Source organism: Ciconia boyciana, chromosome 1, assembly GCF_034638445.1.
Source record: "Ciconia boyciana chromosome 1, ASM3463844v1, whole genome shotgun sequence".
NCBI lineage: Eukaryota > Metazoa > Chordata > Aves > Ciconiiformes > Ciconiidae > Ciconia > Ciconia boyciana.
In genome coordinates, this window is record NC_132934.1 from 86,124,066 (window position 1) to 86,147,924 (window position 23,859).

Consider the following 23,859-nt stretch of genomic DNA (forward strand, 5'->3'; position numbering starts at 1 on the left):
AGGACCCCGTTTTTCTTTTGATAGTTCCTTCAGTTTTGTTAGGAATGTGAAAGTATCATCAAGAAGTGAGCAACTGAAGAACACTCTCTACTGTGAGAAGCCTCTGATGTTATCTTCATTAGTTGAGTCTCTTCCATGTATTTGGGGCTTTGTTTTTTTGTTATTATTTCTTTTTACAGAGTCAATTTTGATGCATTTAGGAATTCTGAAGCCATTATCTTTTAAAATTTCTTTTTGAGATGCACCAAAATTTCTCCCCCAAGGGTAATAACATTTTGGATTAAGAGTCAAGAATCTTCTGCTTTAAGGACACTCTTCAATATCTAGGAATAAGAAGTGCTGAAAAGATGTTAATGTATTGATATCCAGAAGTAAAACCATCTAATCAAAGTGCTGTGCCAATGATCCCCGTTAGAAAATATATACAATCTAAGTCTTTCATTAAGCACTTCTATTTGGAAGTTCTTAGGCATTTGGTCTTATACACTCATTAATTAACACAAACTTATGTAATCATGCATAACTAATGTTCTTAAAAAGTTACAAAATTAGATATCTAACTTGCCTTTTTGTAATGTACCAGAATTTTCATGCTTATCTAAAGGGATAGACAGAATACCACTGGTCATTTAGGTCTCAGTGCATTTGAATGAATCTGTTTGGTGGGCTGTCTTGAAAGTTTCTGGAAAGTGAGCTTATGCAATCCTTGCTAGAGTCAATGCATCAAAACCCAAAGTCTTCCATCTTCATGTAATTCCATAAAGCTCTAGCAAGTCAGTATTTTTTTTAAAAAGAACTTTCTCCAAACATGTATTTTTTTTTTTTTCTTCAGCAACTTCTTCCCTTTTTTTCTTCAAATTTTTACTCAGATATTGAGATGGTTATTCACATTTGACTTACCATAAATCATGCTTCTGGTAAGCAAAAAATAATGTCATAATTTATATTATTTTATATTACTTACTGGCTTTTTCTTTTTTTTTTTTTTTTAATAGGAATCATCATTTATGTATTGAAAGTATAAAAGCAAGACTAATTAAACGAAGTAACAACCAGTTTTTGTGACACTGGATTCTGTCTTTTCAGAGTACCTTGAGCTGAATAATTAGTTTGGGATGTGGCCAATGGGAACTGATGAGTGCTCTGTTTTTCCTAAAGTAAAATCACAGGATTGGCAAGAATTGATTTCAAAGAAGATTTTTACCAAAGGTCTGGAGGCAAAAATTTCCTGTTATTGATAGAATTCAGACTGGATCAATTTAGACCAAAGTCAGGTGTCACAAAGAGAGCAGTGCAATGAAGTTCAAAAGGAAAGTACATTTTGTGCTTATCTTTTTAGACTGACAATATGAGAAAGACACAAGAGGCAGAACTTTAGCTATTGAGAGACAGAACACATACTTATGTGGTAAGATTTCAAATAAATAGCATACAAAAGACCTAGGAAATATTTCTACACTGTGTGACTAGCAATTGTATTTAATATGTCTTAACCTTTATGATTCACTCTCTGAAGTTTTTTAGAAACAACTAAAATTGGACTGCTGATGTTATTTGATGTGGACCATGCTGGTAGACACTCCAGTGAGAAAGCGATCTCACAAAGACAAAGTTAATGAATGTTCAGAGGATCCCCAAAATTCTAAGACGATAATTCTGCAGCATATTTCTGCAAATCCCTACTCCTCTCAGAAGATGTAACTGATTGAGGGTACTTCCAGTCACCTTGTATATCTCATAGATATTTTTTATAAGCACAACAAAAATCTGAAACATGCTAGGCTAAAATAAATGTTGGTCACTACCCTTTAGTTAGTGACATAAAGGCCATAACAAAACACAGGTCCAAGAGGAAAAGGAGACCGTATCACTAGGAGATGCTGAAAAATTATGGAAAAGCTGTTGGTGCCTTTTGAAAACCTTCAAAAGTTCATGATTTTTAGGAATGGTTCTTTTTTTATAACATATGATTGGCAAGGCAGGTGTTCTGCACCTGTGGGGCACTGAAGTGAGAGGGAGATGGTTCTTTCTGGATCTCAGTAAGAAAGGTCCAACAGCAAAGGGCTTACTAAAATGATTTTTTTCATAAGACAGAATATAAAGAGGAATACAGATAGCAAGTGTATCTTGCATCCCTTCAGATGCTGGACGTCCTGCATTCATACAGCATCAGACAAACCCTGGATGGATTTCTTCCCCACGGCATGCTACTCAGAGCCGTCAAGGGCGATTCCTCCTTTTTGGTCTTTCAAACAATTACATATTTTCTTATAAGAAAACAACCATATTCCTGAAGGATGTTCACATGAGAACTTTTTGCTGTACATATAGATAAAAGCAAGAGCATACAGGTGACGTAGTAGCCAGTACCAAGTGGAAGCTGCCTGGAAGCTCCTCTGTTACAATCAGTGGTCTGAGTTTATCCTGTGTCCAAGGAGTTTGTGCAGTACAACGAAGCCTGAAGGCCACACCATACGTGCAGCACAGCACAAACGTGGGCCTATTCAGGTAAGTGTTATGTGGCTCACTAATTCTTCAACATATAGCAGTCTCCCGGTCAGGATCATTACAGCAGATAAATACATTTTTAAAATAAATTTTGCAGCATACATTTTTTTAATAAATACATTACAGCAGATAAATACATTAATAAAAATGGATGATTAGAGATATGTTTACCTGAGGTTATCTGCTACATGAATTTATGACTCTGCAATTACAAATACCTTTTAGATAGCTGAAATGAACATAATCCCATTTTATTTGCATTTCCCTCCTAGTCTTTACTTTTCATAACACTTCAATGAATATATGTCCTTTCATTCTTAAAGTTACCTCTATTCTAACTGACTACTTAACCAAAGTCAAGCACCAGTCATTACACAAGTGGTTATACTTGGAAAAGAGAAATTTATTCCTTCTTCAAAGGCTAAAGTTTTCTCAGAGATAAATTGTCTGATTTGGATGTACACTAAGTTCCCTTTACAAAGCTTTAATTGTGAAAGAATCATTAAAACAATTGTAGATACAAGAGACTTTTTTTTTTTACACCATACAAAAACCAAAATGCATGAGAATCACAAGATGGTTCTTACTCATCACATGCCTGATGAGTAAGAAAAAAATTTAAAATAAAGGGGAAAAAAGAAAGGGAGTAAAGCAAAAGCTGCATGCACAAGCGAAGCAACAATAAAAAATTAATTCACTACTTCCCATCAACAGGCAGATGTTTTGCCATTTCCATGAAAGCATGGCTCTGCCATGCATAACGGTTACTTGGGAAGACAAACACCATAAGTCTGAACCTCCCTCCTTCCTTCTTCTTTCCCCCAGCTTTTATTGCTGAGCATGACATCATATGGCATGGAACATCCCTTCGGTCAGATGGGATCAGCTGTCCTGGTTGTATCCTCTCTCAACTTCTTGCACATCTCCAGCCTACTCGCTGGCATGGCCATGTGAGAAACAGAAAAAGTCTTCAGGCTGTGTGAGCACTGTTCAGCAATAATTAAAACTTTGGTGTACTATTGACACTGTGTTTGGTCACAAATCCAAAGCATAGCACCATATGAGCTACTATGAAGAAAATGAACCCAGTCTCAGCCAAAACCAGTACAGAGTATCAACAGGCACCTGGCAATAGCCATATCAGCCATAGTTGATAGTGCATACTTGAGAGTTTTGACTAAGCATATTAGAACAAAGGAGCAGTCACCAAAGTAATAAAATACGGCTCAAAGTAGGCTGTGACCTTACAGTGAAACAGAAATTACTTAAATTACTTACAATGACTGGAGTTCCAAAAAGGAGACCTGACAGAATACAAAACATCTAACAACAGAAATTCCCCACTGTATCATATTGTGAAAAGATAATAAAGACAAAAACAGCAGTGCTCAGAACCATAGGTACTTAAATTACCTTTCCAAACTGTGTGTGCTAATAAATTAATGGACAACTGTGTGCATGACACATGTGTAAAATATATGAGCATGGTTTTGAGCTTTGCCTATAAAATTACTTGTTAACATCTGAAAGATCAACTACCTTCCTACAAGGATGGACTTGCAGATGCTGAATTTGCTGAATGTTCCCCATATAATTCATATGTTTCTGAAATCAGAAATACTGCACAGAATAAATAAAACTAAATAAGAAACAAGTAATTGCATTTACAATTTTTATTTTTGTGTATTTCACAGTGACTCTACTACTCTTTGCCTACACACAGCAATTTTAAAATGCATTAATCATTTAAATTTTCCCTCCAGAGAAATGTAGATTCCTTTAAGTAGACAGAAGGATGTATTTACCAGTCACAGTAATGGCATTTCTATCTTGTCTATTCACACAGACACATCCTCAATATTTTACCAGTGATCTGTTGTCAATCTAAAGGTATGCTGCATTGGTTTGTATTGGGTCCAGTTTTATTTAACATTTTATTTTGAAATACAAAATGCAGTGGCAGAGTTTGCCTCTTAGGAAGTGGATATACACATTTTAGAGAATAGACTCTGAATTCAAAATGATCTTGCAAAATTGTACTCTGATATCAAGAAAATGCAATACCACAAAAGACTAGGACAAGTTATTTACAGCTCAGAAGAAGAAAGAAATGTAAAAACTAAGTGAGAAATATCCAGTTACGGTGCAATGGTTTACACGCTAAACTTGAGTCCTTAATTTGACTTTTGCAAAAAAAGGCAAAAATCATTCCAGAAGGCAATACAGTCTGGATTGTAAGGAAAACATGGGAATTCATTTTTCACCTGACGAGGCGCTACTGAGATTGCAGACCTGCCATGACCATTTTTTGGTCATCAGACTTTGAACAATGGTAAATCAACTGTAGAAAGTTCAAAGATAAGCTATAAAAGTGACCAAGAGTTTGAGAAAACCCACCCTAAAAGGGAAGACTGAAGGAATTTGGATTGTTTCATCTGGTAAAGCCAGAACTAAGTTATAACATAACTAATGTTATAAGTCTTCCCTTATATAAAAAAAATTTCACTGAAGATAGTGGTTAGCTGACATCACATTTACTGGACAAGAAGAAGAAGAGTTGTTTGGAATTACTTCTGGACATCTCTAGCACAACAATCCCAATCAAAGCAGGACTATTGCTAACACTAGATCAGGTTAACTGTGCTCTTTTGACACTTAACTATTCACTATTGACACTTGAAAACCTCAATGGAAGGAAATGTCACCATTTTTCTGGATGACCTGTTCCAGTCCTGTACTAATGTCCTGGTGAAAATATTCTTCCTAATGTTTGATCTCAATTTCCCCAGCTGTTTTGGGTGTTGCCTCTTGTTGTCTTGCACTATTGAGAAAAGTAATCTGGTGTCGTCATCTTTGTTAATCCCATCCCAGTTCTTATGGATTGCTACATACTGTTTTTTTGTCTTCTCTTTGCCAGACTAAACATCAGCTCCTTCAAAACTCCCCTTCGTAGATCATGTGCTCTAGGCCCCGCACCATTGTGGCAACCCTCTGCTGGACCCTTTTCAAGTCTCTCCATATCTTTCTTTTATCATGAGTTCTTCAGTGCATGGCTGACTGAAGTCTCCTGAAGTCATTTTCCTAATTACATATGTTTTAAATTCTTAAGAAAGGTACACAAGATCTTTGGGACCCAGCCTTCCAAGAGATGGAACCGGGTGCTGTACTTCATCCAAAGTCAAATGAGCAAAGGAGGTCTTCTAGCTATGATAGGAGGGTTCTAGCTCATAGCCCAAGACTGCATTTTCATAGGCAGATAACAGCTAAAAGATGCAAAGTGGTGCCTTGCAGGGCCGTCAGAATTTACTGTAGTCAGATCTGCATGTTTTATTACAGAAGAGGCTTAACTTTCAAGGTGGTTTTCAAGAACCAATATATGCTCCATCAATTCAAAGACTCTATGGTGGTAAAATAAATTTTTTTGTTAAATGATATAATTCTCATTGGATTTTCTTGCCTCTGTGGCTTAATTAACTGTCAAAATACCATTTTTTGCAATAATTTTTCCTTTCCTTGAAAAGCAACATTTACAGCAAAGATGGACACCAATGTTACCTCTTGAATTTTTGATCCTGCTGCATTTTGCAATCAAACTGGATCTCTCCCCAGCTTTTACTGTTCCTGTGAAGGCAAAATACTTTGGTCTACAAACCTCAATCACGGGATCAGTGCACTGAAATCATCCACGCTGCAAAAGCACTCCACTTTGATCCGTTTTGTCCTGACACAAAATAGTTTATTACAACCACACAGTTGGCACTTAATTAAGCAAACAGGTGCCTGTAAAATAATGGTGAAGCCTATATTTTTGTTGATATATGATCTTGTGTTCAGAGCAATGACAACACTGCCATAGACTGACACAATGTGACACACTATGTACTTTACAAAATAGGAAAGTGAGCTGGAGATGTGGACTTTGTATGTGGCTTCTTACATGTGCCTTTGTGTTCACATGCTAAAAGAGTTCTTCTGTTCCCCACTCTGGTTTATCTATTTTGACTGTAAATACTTCCGAGCATGGGCTTTCTCTTTCCTTGGAACAACGTGCACTAATGTCATCTAACCTTCCTAAATAATAATTTAGAATAAATAATAAGCATAAACGGGTACACTGATGTAAAGCCTAGATTGCTCAGGTACTAATACAGTGAGTGTTTTATAAAGAATGTGTCACTCCCTCACTGATTATTTTAAACAGGTGCATGACAAACTGGAAGAGAGTCCAAAGGCATACTTGCTGGCAGAGGAAAGATAGTTCTTTTTATACTTAGCAGGGAAAAGGAGAACCTAGGAAGTTACTACAGTGCCTATGGTCTTTCCAGTCCCGACTGAGGAGTGTTACAGGGAAGCATATCTAATGGGGTGGCATAGGTTTGGTGCCAAGCTCTGCTTTAATTATTACACTCGCTACTGATTTGGAAAAGGGAATTTAGAGCTTTTACATCAAAAATCCCCCCAGGACATGGCTTGCAAAATCAAACAACAACAGGACTTCACAGTTTAAAAAAAAAAGATGTTACAGTAGAGAAAAAAAAAGCAGAAAGAGGGAAAACTGGGGAACACAACCCAACTTGGAGACATCTAGCTAATTTTAAGAGCTTGAATTTTAATTAGGGTATGATTTATTGCATTGTATATTCTTCAATTCTCAGAGCAGGGCTGCAGCATTTTCTAAATGGCCCTTACAAATACTCTATGGACAAAGAAACCAGGAAAACAGTAATGCCAGATGATACCTAAAAGGTTTTGTGGACAGCAAATTGAATATATGCTTGAAATACGATATAAAGGGAAGGGGATAAAATAATGTACTTTTGAACAACATTTTCCAAAGCATTATTTCTTACACAATTAAGGGCTATTATTCTGCAAAGTTCTTAAACATATGCTTAACTTCAAGGCCCAGTGTAGCTTTGACTAAAGTGGTATGTTTAGATTTAACTGCAGGACTAAGTGTTTAATTTGTTCAAGAACTAAGGAATCTCATGTGATTGAAACTAAATCACACTAAATAAGCAAAAAAAGCACTTCATAGTAAGGGTGAGTGTAAGATTAGAACCCAGGCCACCACATACTAGACACACTTCATAATTAAGTTGGCTTGATCCCCTTATATTCTTATTCTTCTTTTGTAAAATACAGAAAGAGAAAAATGAAGGTAGAACCAATATTGACATCACACATGATACTGAGCATAACTGCCCTAAAGCTGTTAGCTGTCTCATCCCAATTCCTGTTTCAAAGGAAAAATAAAGCAAAAGAAAACAAACAAAAAACCCAATACAAACCAAACCAACAAAACAAAAATCCCAGACACATTGATACCAGCTTTGAAAGCATAAATGTCACAATAACCTGAGGTTCTGGGATTCATTCTGCAGTCCTGACACCACATAAACAGAGAAACAAATGACTCAGTGTCATCTTGTTAATATTTGTTATAGCAATCAGGCTCAGGACATTGCTTGGAAGCAACAATGAGAGATTTGACAGCTGCTAGAAGGTGGGACATTGAAAAGATGCGAATTATCTGTAATGAAATATTAAGTTTGGTTATCATCTTTTGGAAACCTTTGCATCAGTCAAGAAAAATGCAGAGAACATGAATTTTTCATTCTGCAAAAAGCTAATAGTCTAGTGTTCTGGTTTTAATTAAAGCAGTAAGCCAGACAGATATCCCCTACTCATACATCAGTATGTCAACAGGTTATAAAGGAAGATTTCTTCTTGGCAGTTGGTAATTGTTTGTCCTGAACCATGATGGTTAACAGCTCTTGCACTTTACTGTAGGAAAATAGGGACAGTCATACAAGAGTGTAGGTATTTTTCCCATCACAGTAAATGTATGCCACAACACTGTTCAGTGAGAAGAAATTCCATAGGACTTAATGGTAAATTTGCATTTAAATGAATGCCTTTTATTTCTGCATTCTAAATGAAATGAAACATCTGCAACTAGACAGTGTATCCAAAGGTAGCATGATCCAAAAGGCTCTAAGGTAAAATACAGTAGTTTCCTTTGATATCAGGGAGCAGTAGACTAGGTTTGTTCAATGGTTAGTATCTCATTCTGCTAGAAATGCAAAATCTGATCATCTCAGTCTCCTTTCTGCATGGGAGTAGAATTGTGCTCTTCAGGAACTGCCAGAAGAAAGGTCCATGATTTTTATGAATATTTATTATTTGCAGATGTTCCATGAACAACTAATAGGACTAGAAGAATTATAAGAGACAGAGTTCATTTTCTTCATAGTTGCTCATATGGTGCTATGCTTTGGATTTGTGACCAAACACAGTGTCGATAGTACACCATTGTTTTTGATATTACTGAACAGTGCTTACACAGCGTCAAGGCCTTTTCTGTTTCTCATATGGCCCTGCCAGCAAGTAGGCTGGAGGTGTGCAAGAAGCTGGGAGAGGACACAGCCAGGACAGCTGACCCCATCTGACCAAAGGGATATTCCATGCCATATGATGTCATGCTCAGCAATAAAAGGTGGGGGGAAGGAGGAGGAAGGGGGTGCATTCAGAGTCATGGCATTTGTCTTCCCAAGTAATGCATGATGGAGCCATGCTTTCATGGAAATGGCAAAACATCTGCCTGCTGATGGGAAGTAGTGAATGAATTCCTTATTTTTTGCTTTGCTTGTGCATGCAGCTTTTGCTTTACCTATTAAACTGTCTTTATCTCAACCCACGAGTTTTTGCACTTTCACCCTTCCAATTGTCTCCCCCATCCCACTGCAGGGGAGTGAGTGAGTGGCTGTATGGTGCTTAGCTGCCTACTAGGGTTAAACCACAACAGTACATTTTTAGTTATTTCCTCCCCCTCAACACCAATATTTCTTTCATAACTGTTCCAAATCCTGCGTTATGTTCTTGTACCAAATATTCTTGGTATACCACATATGCTTGGATAAGGAGACTCACAAATACCAGTTAAGTAAATCAGTTAGCTGTGCTACTGAAATCTTATCATGAAAACAAGAATCCTCCCAAATCCTCCTTCCATGCTTATTGTATTAAATGCTGTAGCTTTCAAAACTCCTTCTATGACTCCCTCTTCTAAGCCACGTGGGTCTAGCAGGTTAACTGTTTCTCACATAGAAATACTCAGCCTATGCTTCTCAACTTCCCATCATTTTTACTGCATGCCTCTGGAAATGTCCCATATACATGCTATTTTGGAGTCACCAGAGCATTCCTGAGAAACGTACACCACCATACTACAAAGAAAACCTGCTGACTATAATGTGATCTTACAGATGATCCCTGATTTTGTGTCTTTGAGAGGGGAGAAGAAGTAGAAATTTGACCTGAAACATATGGTGATCCTACATCTCCCACCCTATCCATCCAAAATCCTTTCATCACATATCCTTACACCTCCAAATCAGAAATCCAGTCCCACGTTCCTGTCACTGCAACTCATTTCACCCAAAACAGGAATTAACCTTATTCACCCCCACCTTGCACTGCTATGTTTCATCAGTTCTTCATCCTACGCTTCCCTGCTTCCATGTCTCCAATATCCCTCTCGGCCTCAACATCACTACTCTGTCCTTGTCTGGATGTTTAGCACTACCTGAGTTCCTGCAGAAGCTTTAAAGCATCTACAGATGTCAACTCACATTGGGAAACATTACCAACAAGCAGAGACATCTTATCTTAGGAGCAAGGCAGCTCCTACACTTCAACGGCTGATATAAGACAAGGTGGTGTGGGGGAGTGGGGGTTGGTGGCTTTTTCAGGAAAACTACACTAGAAACAAAACGGAATTTGCTGTACAATAAACCACTGTGTGTTGATTGCAATATTCTGTCATTTTCCCTTCCTTTCCACTGGCACTGTTATCCTGCACATGAGAGGCATTGTTTAAAAACAAATTCACTGTATCTCTGAAATTTCATACCAAAAACCAAAACCTTTGGGAGAATTTTCTGGAAAACAAATGCTGGGAAAATTTTTACATTTTTGCTAATTCTAAACCACTGACTAATTTTCTGAGATTTTTTTAAAAATCCTGATATGATATGTGGTACAAGAAAAATTTAGGCTGTATATAGTGAAGGTAGGAGGTGTTAAAATTGGTTTCTGTGCTGAAACTCACCAACTACAGAACAAAGGATCTTTCAATTCCTTGTAAGAGTTGCACTTTCAGAAAATTTTAAAGAAAATTCACCCAGTTATTACTGCATGTATTGGCAAATTTAGGAGTAAGGAAATAATTAATAAAATTGATTGGGATCCATGGGAGAGCCTGAAAGCAGACTAGAAGTTGCAGACAGGTGTTTTATGTTGAATTTTGTGAGGAGCAAGCTATAACTCTATTAATAGTTTATGCAAATTAGGCCATGTAAAAACAGTTAATGCTGCAGTTAATAGAAAACAGGTGAAGTCAACCAAGTGTAGAGAAATTAGTTAGACAAGCAGATTCAGAAGTGGAATATAATATTTTATTGAAAGCTGAATGCTTGAACAAAATAAATGCCCAAAGGTAAACATAAACAGTTGCTACCTGTCAAATGTAGTGGGAAAGAAGAAGAATCTGCATGTAGTGGTACACTCAGATTTTTAACTTCTGATCTAAGGCACACAAAGACTAGTGAAGGCAAGTGCAAAGAGTACTTTAAGAATACAATGCTCTCAATCTCAATGACAGCTTGTTCTGCATAACATAAATTACTTGTTGTTTGAAAGACAACATGCATTTCCAAACAAAAAACAGACAGCAAGCCAAATAAAGTGACAAACAAAAAAGAAAGATATACATTTCATATTAGAATCAGGGGATAGTCTTGAGAAATGCCTAAGAAGAGCTGACAGCGCTGAGTTAGTGAAACCCTCAAAAGGGGACAATAAAATTTAAACTGCTGTTGTGAGAACAAGGAGAGACCACAGGAGCACTCAGGTTTAAATTGAAAGGTCAAGTGGGAAAGGTGAATGTATTATTTTACAGAAAAGATTTAAAATGGACATCTCAGAAAGGAGCTTAAAGTCAGATTGTACTCGCTTATTCAACTAAAAACTGGATAACTGTATGGAATATTGGAAGTTCTATTCCAAAAGTGATTACATAAAAATTGCACCTTCCTACTCAACAGATTTGATTGCTGTGTTTATTCAGAGTCAGATCTATTTACTTCAAAGACAAAAATATGCCTTTACAAATTTTTATTCCTGTCCTGTCTCCTTGCAGAGCCCACACAATTCAGCCAGGGGTCTAGATGTTATTCATTCTTGCGCAACAGCTAAATTAACTTTGCAAGTTTCAACCAACTGTACTTGTAAGAGCAACCAGAAGATGGATTCAGTGCAAATATTACGGAATTAAATTTTACAGTCTGCATTGTGGAATAGGCCAGGAAAGATCTTATTGGTTTCTCCTGGTCTTAAAACCTGTATGTAAACCCTAAAAGTCATGGGGTTTTACCACTGACTTCAGTAAAACCTAAACATATGCAGACATTAACTAATTCTCAATCTCTTTCTGTCATTTGTTGGCTTGATTGCAATTGACCTCTAGCAAACAAAATTCTTCGGTTGGCAGTGTAGCTGTTAAAGAGACTTTATCCAGATTCTCAAACATCATTCACTGTTTGTAATATTATACAAAGGTATTTATTTACAGAAAAGATCTAGAATGGACATTTCAGCAAGGTACTTAAATTCATATTGTACTCTTATATTTAACTAAAAACTGGATAAGATATAAGTACTCCTATTACCTATGCAATGTGAACTGTAGAAATTCAGCCCTTGATTCTCTCCATTATTCTCCATTCAGTCTTTTAGCCTTCCCAAACTGACATGTGAAGTTTTTCAATTCAGTGCGAATGTATTAAATTTTAGAAAAGATGGCTTGGGATTGATTAGCCTCATTAAAATTCTCTATCACCACCCCAAGCTACTCCTCCTGATAAAAATGCACAGAAAGTCCCACTCCAAATCTGCCCCATCAGGAAGACAAGAAAAATGGAGAATATAATTTCTGATGTAATTGATTATTTCTCAGTTCAAAATAAAGACAACATGAGTAAAGTGCTTGCGTCTTCCAGTGACGAGTCTCATGAAGTGAAAACCTGTTCAGAAAACTGCATAATCCTAGGGAAAGCGTATGTACCACTTAACCACAAAAATAGGTCTAACATAACATATGGGTCAGAGCCAAATTTCACTCCACGGTCAGGAACACACACATACACAGACACTTGGCTCATTACCAGCAGCCAGGCCCAAAACATTCAGGGTGTAATAGGTCCCAATGTCTGAGGCCTTGTGTAAGCCAAATAACTGTATATTGTATTTGGGTCCTTTCTACAATACTGGCCTACCTTCCTGCTCTCTGCACCCAAGATTGTGTGGGTTAGCACACTATGCAAACACACCTTTCGATTGCAACGTAGATGCGCTCAAAGCAGGACAGAGAAGGATTGTGAACATGAACACAAAAAGTGTGAACTGGATGTTTTGAAGTGGGAAGTGGGCAGAATGGGAAGGATGGGAGAGACATGATCAAAACAGTTACACTATCTGAAGCAGCAATGTTAGTAAGGGAGGAAATGAACAGCAGGAAGAAAAAGGCCAAGGAATTCAGGACATAAAAGAGGGTTTTCTAGGAAACGTACTACTGTGGAGATGCTATGGAGGGAGATGTGACAGAAAGTAGCTACAACTAAATGAGAGCAGTATCTGAAAGGCATACAAGCCTAAGTTAAAAGTCAAAAGGTGTAGACTGTAAGTGGAAGTGGTCCATGATACATAATATAGCCAGAGGAAAAGATCCAACGTACACAAAGTTCTGGTAGCAGGACATAGGCTAACATTAAAGGTGAACAAATTTTGGATCTTTCAGACAAAAACATCTGCATAAGAAGTCAGAACTGAGGTCAAATAGAGCAAATAAAGAGTGTCTGAAAATACTGCTCCTGAGAGCTAAAGAAAAAGGCAAATTTTGTGTTCAGAGTGATGGGTTGGAGGCAGAATGACAGAGAGCTGGGAATATGAATGCCATTAACATCATGAACTCTGAGTACTTGACTAAGTGGCATTTGAGACATAAACCTTAAGCTTTAATAAAGGTAATTTCCTAGCTGCTGCTAACATACAGGGCATGGACCTGTTGTTATATACAAAAAACTAGAGAGAAGCCTCATAAACTGTTTTTGCTCAAATAAAGCTGGCAGCGAAGAGAAGTAAATAGGAAAGAGCTGAAGTTTATCAACTTGCCAACCATAACTTTGATTTAAATGTGAAATGTGAAGGGGGTTTTTTTTCTAATTTTTCAAAATAAGCAAATACAATCAAGTTGTTCATGCACATTTTAAACTCAGGAATTATTTTCAAAAAAAGGAAGTATTAATTTCCCTATGCTTTTTTCCTACCAGTAAAAAAAACACCTAAAAGCAAATCTAAAAAACAAACAACCCGTTCTCCCTCAGCATTGCAGTACAGCTACCTGTTTCAAAGTAAGCTATAGCCAAAAATATTGTAATTTAAACAGTAAAGAAAGTTTCAGAAAATTTCAGTGAGGTTGCCAGAAATAGTAATCTTTAAAGCAAATGCAACATTTAGCCCAAAAACACTATGGCTATTTGGAAATCTCTACTGAACCTTTAAATACAGGGAAAACAATTTTGCCTGCCCTGCTGAGGAAGCCTTGCATCCAGTTCTGGATTTTCCCACCTTTGTACTGAAATAATGAAGAACACACAGATGCTCTACTTTGCTAGCTGTGCAGCAAGGATGGTAAGGGATTTTAAGGCATGCTACCACAACCATTTCTGCAGTAATTTGATTCTGACATGAGATAGATCATCTCATTATTTTAAAGACCCTACTAGAAAAGCAGTTTAATACTAAATGATTCCTCTTTGTTTTAGAGGATATTCAGCATGCAATATCAAAAATGTTCAGCTATTCCAATAGGCTTGTCAGGTCAACACTTAAATATTGTGCTTTAGGGGGCAAGTCTTGCCTCCTAATCATGGGCCTAATTTTCTTCTCACTGACATCAAGATTAAATTCATTATGGTCAATACACAGTTTCACTGCAGTATTGGCATTAGGGGAATTATACCACGGAAATCTGCTGTAGCCAAACCTAGATAACAACACTAAAAGCCTCCTTTCCCTTGCTTAGTAATTCCAGTCAGCTGCATATGGTCAAAAATGTGTTTTATATAGCATTTTTTAAAGCTCCAACAAATCATGTAGCAAGACCCTAAAAATTACCTGCTCTCACCTCCCTACTTATTATTGTGAGTTACAAAACCTTAATTAAGTCATTAACATCACCTTTTTTCTGTAATGGGTGCTTTGTTCGCTGAGGTGTCAATACTAAGGGAGCTAGTGTCATGGAATAGAGACTTAACCAAATCAACATACAGACTATTGGCTGTATGGAAACTCAGAATGCCAGGTGTCTGCATTTGGCATTTTGAGAATATTATTGTTAATATTGTCAATTTTTATGCAACTCTAGGTTTATCAACACATAATCTAGCAAGCCTTTTTCAATTCCCCAGCTAGCTCCAAAACTGCTCTCTGCTGGCAATTGAGAGTATACATTTTAAGTAAGAACAAATAAATGAAAACTGAGACAATAAAAAGAAAGTAAGCCTGCTTATGTGTGGACTACTAAGTGAAAACTATTGTAAGGACACTGATAAATGAATAATTATTTGAGTCTAAAATAACAATAAGTCTTTCTTCTCTGCTATGAGAAATAAGACAAAAGTACAGAAATGCATGGTAAGCAATGATGTATGTAGCCTGATTAGTGAAACCAAACAGATCCATCCAGTAATTCTCAAAAGCAATGTTTGACATTTGGATATAATCTCTAAGGAAATTAAATTATATGGGTCAAGGTGGGTGAAGATGTACCAGCTGTATTAAAAACCTGTCACTTAAAATATACCTGAATTTCCCTTTATACATATCTTAAAAGACCATTGGTCAGAGCTTCAGTGGTGTAAACTGGAATAGCACTACTGATGTCATTGCAGATATGGTGATTTATACCAGAAGCTAAGAATCCAATCAATTTTTTTTAATATCCTATGTAGCATGGTATATTCTATCACTGCTGAAGTTTTTGGACTATGTAAAAAGAGTGCATACATAAAGGGACCATTGAAGATCAAAATACATTTTAATAAAAATGTCTTATATCTGCTGTGTTACAGGCTTTTAAACAAAATATAATTTATGAACTCAGAGGATATTCTAATTAAGGAAAATAGACCCAAATTGTACAGGACAGTACTAATAAACATCTCACAATTAAACAGTAAACTCTGCCAGCAACATGTAAGGCCACTAAATATTGTTGAATGGAAACAGCTACAGAAGCAGGGTAAGAACAAATATGATTTTGATACCATAATCAAAATGGAATCTGATCATTTTAATATAGCCCTGATATGAATTAGGGGGACTAAAAAGGGTGATGATTTTAATTAGTTTTTCAGTGTCAGCACGAAGCATTTAAACACTCAGCTTAGCCAATAAAAACAGGGCAGTGAGAGTTAGGATCTGCTTTACCTTGCAGACATTCAGTGATGTTATAGTTCTGTTTAAAAGACAGAAAGAGGCTGAAGTTTAACAAAACATTGTTCTTTAGCTTGATTACATTTATGTTTGAAGATATACTACCTTCTTAGTAAAACCAAACAAAAAAAAAAGGAAAAGCAATGGAAAAGAAAAAAAAACAACCTAAATACATTTCTGTCCTAAAAAATGCAACTACTATCTTCTTCCTATTTTAAGCTTCTTTCTAATTGTCTACCTTAGCAACTGTTTTCATTTCACAGGGACTGAACTGTGAAACATTAGGGCTTGTATTCACCAGGAGGGGTATGAAAGCAGCATGTGTTCAATATACAGAATGCATTTACAAAATGCTTTAGACTACTGTGGCGTTTCTGAGTAACTGAAGACACTTAATTAAAAACATGATAAAACTGAGGTCTGCACATCATAGGAATAACTTCAAAAAAAAAGAGCATAGCTGTAATCATCACCATTTGGGATTTGGCAGAGATGACTAAACAATGGTAATTTTATCCACTACTAAAAATTCTTGCAAGTCAATATATAGTGATCAGTAGTACTGAAAACATTAATGTGAAGCATACTGTAGAGAACAATGCTGTAACATTGTGGACATGGACTGAACGTCCTCATGTTTTAGGGTTTTTCGTGTCTCATTTGTGTTATTCTATATCAGACCTAACACTGTCAGCTGGATTCTTGGCCTATATCTTCAGTCCCATGTAAAACATTCACTGACACATTAAGAACTGCTTTCTCTCAACACATTAAAGTTTGAATATTGACTAGAAGGCATCTAAGATGCTAAGAAAGCTCAGTCTTTCTTGAATCAGCCTGTTGCCATCTTCACATAGTAGCTCATCCAAGAAGGAAGTATTGAGATGAACAAATATCAATTTCAGAGTGATGAGCGAGGCACCAAGCTGAATATCAAACACCTAAGAATGGTCAATTGCTCATTGTTGACCCTTTGAGAAGCAACATGTGTTGTTTCAGCTCCCTATCAGGAGCAGTTCTGATACAGAGTTACATAGAAACTGTGGAAAAAGAGACTTTTTCTCTGAAGAGAGATCACAGGGAAAGGACCTCTCTTCCTTGCTACTGTCCCATATTCTACAGCCTCCTCATATTGTCAGTCATCACATTCAAAATCCTAGTACTTGCCACTATTGCTCTTGTTTTTTGTTCTGCTGATTTTCTTTCTCATTCTTTTGTTGGTCATAGTTTAGTAAACTGCAAAGACACTCCTTACAGGGCTCAGAGACCCTTATAATCTACACTGCCAACACTGACAGTTAACAGACAGCTATCCCCTGTCAGCATGCTGCTTTGTCACAGATGGAGCACTGTTTTCACCACAAGGTATAGAAAATTGACTATATTTGAGCAAGTTTTCATGTGTGAATCATGAAGTTTGAACAAAAAAAAAGGAACCGTTGCACTTCTTTATGTCTACCAGAAGGTAATAAAGGCAGGAAAGGAACGGGCAGATTCTACTACTAGACCTGTCCAAGAGTCAGCTGTCTGAACATGTTTCATTCTTGTGACAAGACTTTTAAAGCATTCTTCTTTTACTTTCACCATTCCCAAACAGAATGGCATGTAAAGGTAAGGAGTTCTCTCTTGCACTGTGTAAAGGGCTATATGTATTGGTAGTATGATGTATTAAACAATATTAACAACAATTGATTGTGTGACCTATAGCTCATAAGGTTTTGTTGTATTCTAATTGCACAAACAATTTTATGAAGTACCAGGCTTAAGCTTCAGGTGAAAGAATAGTCAAAATAGTTTTTGCTTACAGTTTAGCTGTCATCCATTGAAATCCAATCTGGAATCTGAGACAGACTGATTGCCTTCCTATTGCCATGAGCATCAAAGTTCTGCAGAATAAATTAGGAACTCACTGGCATCTATGTAAATGCACCACCTCAGTCCTGTTCTTGTAAGAGCTCCCAGGGAATTCTATTGAGTTTCTGCTGTAAATGATTGTCTACTAGGTCAACAAGACTGATAGTGTGAAAGAAAGCATATCATCACTCTCTCCAAGTTCTCTCATTGCTCTCTTCAGGCTTTGAAGGAGAAACAGAGATTAAAAACTATCAAAAAGGTGTTTCAGTAACGAAAGGGAGGAAATGAATCTCTGAATATACACAGGGAAAAAGTCCATTCAATAAGAAGATGCCATTTTTCATGTAGACATTTATCAGACTAGACTGGCTACCTGAACATCTCTTCTAATAATGCAATATATTGAGGCCAGTTGGAGGTAATAATTGACAACAATTAAATAGACTAGCCAAATGTATCACATTTTCAGCAGAGAAAAAATTACACTTTTCTACCTAAGAGAGAATGTCCATATTGCTTTCAAATATAATATACAACCTATAAATATTTGACTATTTTAAAGCTTTTGATTTTTTTCAGCCTTTTACTTTCAAGTTTAAAAGTTTATAAGGTAAAATTGCAAAATGCCTAAAGTGCGTTCACTGAGAGCTGACTGTTCCAATTTAATTGACATCCAAGAGTCTGATTCACTTTTACTGTGTGTTCCAAGATATTACTACTCTCTATTTGCTAGTTATTACAGATTGTCAGAGATTCTCATGTCCATTGTAGAGTAACCAGGATAGGTATGAGCCTCAGACACTAATGTTTGTGGTCTGGTATTCTAACACAATTCCATTTTAAGCTATGTTTTAAGACAATACGTAGACCATGAGACAAAGTGACTAAAAATTATGCCCATCCATTTCTGCAGATTCTGTTAGGGAATGTTAATCTCAGTCAGATGAGCACTGTGTGGGCAGTATAACAATTTTACATGTCACAGCTTCTTCATGAGAATTAGAAGAATACCTTTTGGTCCTGTTTATCTTGGCAAGATAGTAATTTTAGTTAGCTCACACCTGATAGCTGAAGCCAAAGTAGTGATAAGTAGCCAAAAAATTACTCCTGGAATGAGGTAATTCAAAAATGATCAATGATGGCTAGACTTTTAGCTGCTATGTGTAATGGAAACTGGGCGTAGATTAAATGTTACATAGGATACTAAATAAGGAATGTGGAAGCTACACTGGCAAGTGATGAACAGCCATAAAGCCAACTCTACTTTGCAACCTCTTTAAACAAAAGCCTTATAAAGTCAGTTTAATTTTTGTCACCAGTATATCTTCTAGCTCTATAAACAGAGATTACCTTTTATTTTGTGTGAGCAATCTCATATTACTCTTAAATTTCAAGCAAAAACAAAAAATCCTTTCCCAATAATTTGAAAAAGTTTTAAAAACTTGGATACTGATATTGTAAATTCTTGTAGGAACTTTCAGGTTAAGGCACCTTCCTTGCTATACCAGTCAGGCCAGAGTGTTTTTTCTCTCTAGCACTAGGTACTGAAATTCATCTCTTCTAAGCAGACGCCTTGCACTACCAGCTCCTCAAATGGCGTATGAAGTTTGTCAGAGGACCACCTTAACACTGTCTTGATACTCTGCAGTGCTGGACATTGCAGGAGTGGTCCAGGGTCCCATTAAGGCTTCATAAATGGGAAAGGCAGTCCCTTATTTACCATTGATTTCATAATCAGCTTTAGCAGAAACACTTCAAATAATGAACCTATTTACAATAAATTTAAATAGAAGCAACATGATTGCAAAGCTTTCATGTGCCTGGATTACTGCCTGCCCCCCCTTCACTTCAAAAATAGTAGTGTCTCTCAGGGAAGCCAGATGCAGTCATATTCCTCTCTCAATTCAGTTCTTAGTTAAATCATAAGCAAATCATCACACACTGATGAGCAAACCACCCTCTATACCGAATGATGTTAGAAATCATCAAAGCAATGTCAAAAATTAAAATCTCAAAGCAAAGTCTGACTGAGCCTAGTATTTTCCTAAACATGCATGCATTCTTGATTAATGTATCTTATACAACCATAAAAAATAGACCAAAGCATATGATTCATTAAAGTGTTCTGGCTGAAACTGCTGGTTGATTACATTCATATTCTGGGGTTCATGAACAGATGTATGGTATCTGACTCTAACTCACTTTTTGAGGGATAATATTACAACCTTTTTGGGTCAAGTAATGAATATTCAATAGGCAGGAATACCAAAACACAGGCACTGGCATCAAAGTATCAAGATATATCAACATCAATAGAAGTACATAAAAAGTATATTGTTTTAACCAACAGAAGTACATAAAGGCAGTATAAAAAGCTAGACAATTGCTGGTAGAAAAGACCCCTGCACAGGTTACAATGAGTTATGTATACGGCTTTATGACAGCTGCCTTTCAGTCAATAGACCTTCAAGAAGTTACAGTAGAATAATATATATTCAGACCTATATTCTGTATATTTTCAATTGGCTGCAAAACTTGAATTTCACTATAATCAAACTATAATCTCCAAAACAAAACAATCCAGTAAAGTTTTACCATATGTCTAGCTATTAGGAATCACACGTATAAAGATCTCTGGAAAAGGAAAAAATAAAAAAAAACAATTTGGCAGAACTTATGATATAAGTAGACTGCTGGTTTATTTGTGAGGCTAGTCAGGTTTCATACAATGCTAAGTAATAAAAGGACACCATAATCTGCACACAATATTTCATATGCAAATTTATAACATCAGAAAATAACCCCAGTAGATCAATAGAGTCCTAGCCTACTCAAGGAATATTAACATCCGTTTACAGACAAACTGAGGGACCCTGCAATTCTGTGACTGCTGCAGATCAAACAAGCAAGTGCCAAGAGCAGAAATATAATGCAAGATTTCCTGTGCTCCTTTCCCTAAAGAGAACGGGAAAGAAAACAGAACAATATCCAACATATATTAAAAGGCTAAACTCCAAACTACTTGATTGTTGTTTCTTTCTCTTCTCAATGCAAACTCTTATTTTCAGTATTTCTTTACATACTCATAATCATATTCACATAGCAAACATATATTCCTCTATCACAACATTCTGCACAGCTGCATTTGGTCACTAGCTCTTTGATGCAGTGCATCAAAGCAGTGGTTCAGTGAGAAGCTCTTTTCATCCAAGGCCATGTTTTGAATGGTTGGTTGGGATACTTTAGGGATGCTCCTGCTAAGGAACAATCACTATAACCTCACCACAAAAATAATAAATACATTATATTAATTTAAGTGCTGTATATATTTATTATTTATAATAGACACATCTAACCACATCAATTGCTGCACATTATTATTAACACATTATAATATAACTCCTAATATTTTTTCACCACATTTTCTGTATTTTTCTTTTTTAACTAAGAAACCCTACACATTGTTCAAACAAACGAACAAAAATCAAACCATATGCTTTATTCAAGAGTGGTCCTTTACTATGTGCTTCAACTAAGACAGATCCATTAATGCATTAAACCATGTACTTCCTACTTAGCTGCTTCCATCTCACCGTTTCTAGCATTATCCCTTTGATTTTATATTTAACATATTACACAATATTTCTTCTGTTTTGTTTTTTTTTTATTTAATGTATATAGACAATTTCTAATAGGAAATACTTTCTTAAATCAGGCATTTAATTTTCTTTAAGAATCTGATCCACAGTACATAGGAAGAAAAGCGTCCTGATCTGGTTCGTGGTTTTAGCTGCTTTCACAATAATAAAGTTAATTAAGGCTAATAATACTGGTGCATGAAGCAAATGGGAAGTGGTAATAAAGGCCAGCTGCAAATAGAAGCTGGCAATAACTTAATAGGGCACAATACAATTTTTTTACTTTTATCCTGTGTTAATCCCTGACTGTCAAGATACACGGGTAAGCAGAGAAGCAGGCAGAAGAATCTCTTTCTCTGGTTTCTGTTTCTTTGTACCTTTTTTATTTAAATACAAACCATGCAATTCTGGCCCCACTATGGTCAAGTGGACAATTTACAATTCACTGGTCTTAAGACTGGAACTACAAAGGCATTCTGCACTAGCTGGTGAACTCGACTTCTGTTTAGAGGCACTGAGTTGAAAAAATAATGGTTATGAAAAGTACAGGAAAAAAGGAAGTTTAAAAATATATCTAACACTCAGTGACCTTGAAGGCCAAGCCTGGATTTTTCAGCATCCCCTTGGACACAGATGATCAGCCAATGCTTTGTAAGGGCGTCAGGGACGGGTTTGGTAAGACTGAGTAAGACCAAATCATCCCAAATATTCATCCTTTCCTTTTGTGCAGGCTCATTCCAGTGCATTGCAGAGTGTAAAACTTGTGCTATACAAGCAAAGGTGACAAAAGGCAGGTTGAAATGCCACTGTTCTTGCATCTGTTCCCTGTTATCTCTCATTCTTCCTTCTCTTTCTAAACATGACCTTTTCTATCGAAAATTTCAGCTTCCTACATGAGGAAGCACTACAAAGCACACCAGCTGGTCTTCAGTGTTTCTCAGCATCAGGGAGCCAGGGCTGAAAAGCATCAAGTTTGGAAGGAGTGAGGAGGTATACTGCTGTAAAAATAAAAAAAAAAATTCTAGCAGGTGTGACTTCAAACCAGGACTATAAAATGCTATCTCCCCATGGTGCTGTAGCACCATGGGAATCCGCAGATGGACTGCTTTGCTTAGCATCATGGGAAGGCAAATTATCAATTATCTAAATTCCTTCCAAGTCAAGTGTCTTGACTGAAAAGAGCAAGTTTTAGAAACAACAGAAATTATGTGGAAGGAAAGGAGCTGGATACAGACTAAAGAGATAGTTTTAAGAAGTTTCCTGCCTTTTCAGCTGACTATATTCCAAGAGTCTGACTGCCCTTTCTGATTAGGATACAGTAAGAACAAACCACTGTAATGGAAAAAAAAAAAAAAAAAAAAGAAATGTCAGAGAGGGTCACATTCAAATTACTCACATTCCCCTACTGTTATGGACTGAATCTCATACTGCATGAAGCCAAAAGTAAATATGGCTAGCTTCAGCTGGCTGAATGTAAACAGTTCAATTAACCAAGTCAGAATGCGTGTTACATGTTCTTGAACACCCAAAATATGTCTTTCTCCCCTTAGACCCATTTTGTCTCAAAGGATGAAAGACAACAATTTGGGGCAAAGATAAATAAAGAAAAGGGTGCACAGATAAACTGTGCTGATTTGTTCTGCAGCATCATTCGTCTTAACAGAAAGGCAAAATTGCAGCTTCGTAGGCATCCTCACAGCAAGCAAAGAGCAAAGACTACTTGAGAAAGTACAGCGAGAATGCAATATCACCTTTCTCAGATGCCACGACACTGATTCCAAAGAACCTACTTAAATACCTACTTAACTTTATGGAATATAGCTATATATGAGCATTTTTTTGCTGGGCTTATATGGTCCCATTAACACAGCAGTGAATTCTAGTGTTGTGAAACAAGCTGCATGTGAGCTCAGCACATGTTAAGAATGTACATATCATTTGCTACATAAAGTTAGGATCTTACTCTCCACCACCCTAAGTTACTTCTAAGATTATTAATGGGCAAACGATTGTTTATTTGATACTAGGAAGTATAACCTCCTCCAAGTCTTAGAGCCCACACAGGTACATATCCAAACAGATATTCCTTTGCTATTCATTCACAGATTAGAACAGGCTTTGGAAAACATAACCTTAAAATAGGAAGACTACAAATGACAATAAAGACCAACAAGAAGATCTTTGAATAAAATTGTATCATACTGCATTCCCAACTTTGTGCTGAATTAGCTAAGTTGCTCTACAAAAGATGCATATGCAGCTCGGTTTTAATACCACCATCTAGAAAAAAGAGGAAAAGCTC